The sequence below is a fragment of the Lupinus angustifolius genome, chromosome LG06, assembly GCF_001865875.1.
Source record: "Lupinus angustifolius cultivar Tanjil chromosome LG06, LupAngTanjil_v1.0, whole genome shotgun sequence".
Lineage (NCBI taxonomy): Eukaryota > Viridiplantae > Streptophyta > Magnoliopsida > Fabales > Fabaceae > Lupinus > Lupinus angustifolius.
Genome location: NC_032014.1, coordinates 17,158,780 through 17,159,708, shown reverse-complemented (window position 1 = coordinate 17,159,708; position 929 = coordinate 17,158,780).

The following is a 929-nucleotide window of genomic DNA, read 5'->3' as shown; positions in this document are numbered from 1 at the left end:
GTAGAATCATAAACATTTATATTCATCACTTAAACAATACTACGACCATAAAAGAGATTAGGTTGTCACACCCTAACCATTTATGACTCTAATATTGATTGAGTGATGAATGTAAGATCTTAAGAAAAGCATGCTTAACTTGGCAAATAAACTAAGTAGTACAACTACTTCTTAGTTTATTTGTTAAGTGTTTGAGAAAAGTAATTTTATTGACTTGAGAACTCATTTTTTAGGTGATCAATCTAAAAATAGCATTAATTACTTCTCAAACAAATAATATTAACCAAAGCGCCAACTTGAATGATTAAAATTCAATCTTTTGTAAATTAGAAGAAGTAGAAATTACATATCCTTGTTCAAAAGAAAATGTTTAGGAGCATGAGTTCTCCATTCAAGGATTGGATGCTTTTGAGTTCCAAATGAGAGTACAAAATTGATTTTTGCATCTCATTTGCCTTCTCCTTTTCTCCTCTTGAATTCTAAACTACAAATTACAAAACTTACTTGAAAATGAAAACTCTAAGCTAAGAAAGAATTCCTAAATGAGAGAATTCTACCTTCAAGTGTTTTTTGAGAGAATTTAGTGAAGAAATGCTCAATTACAATTTGTTTTGCTCGAAGGAAATGACCTCTATTTATAGGCTCAATTCCAGACCGCTGAGCTGGACCGCTCAGCAGCTAGCCAAACCCTTCAGCATGGGTTTGGTCCCTTGACCAAGTAGCTTAGTCACCTCCTTGTGCATGACTCATCAAAGCTAGTTCTGAGCTATGAGACCAGCTATTGTGAGCTACTTCTGAAAAACCTATGGTGGGCTACTTGAGGTGAGGTCATGGATGACTTCATGGTTTGTTTGATGGTTAAGTCAAGTCTGGTAAGCACCACCCAGCGCACCTGCTTCACCGCTGAGCTGCTTGTTCAGCAGCTTCTG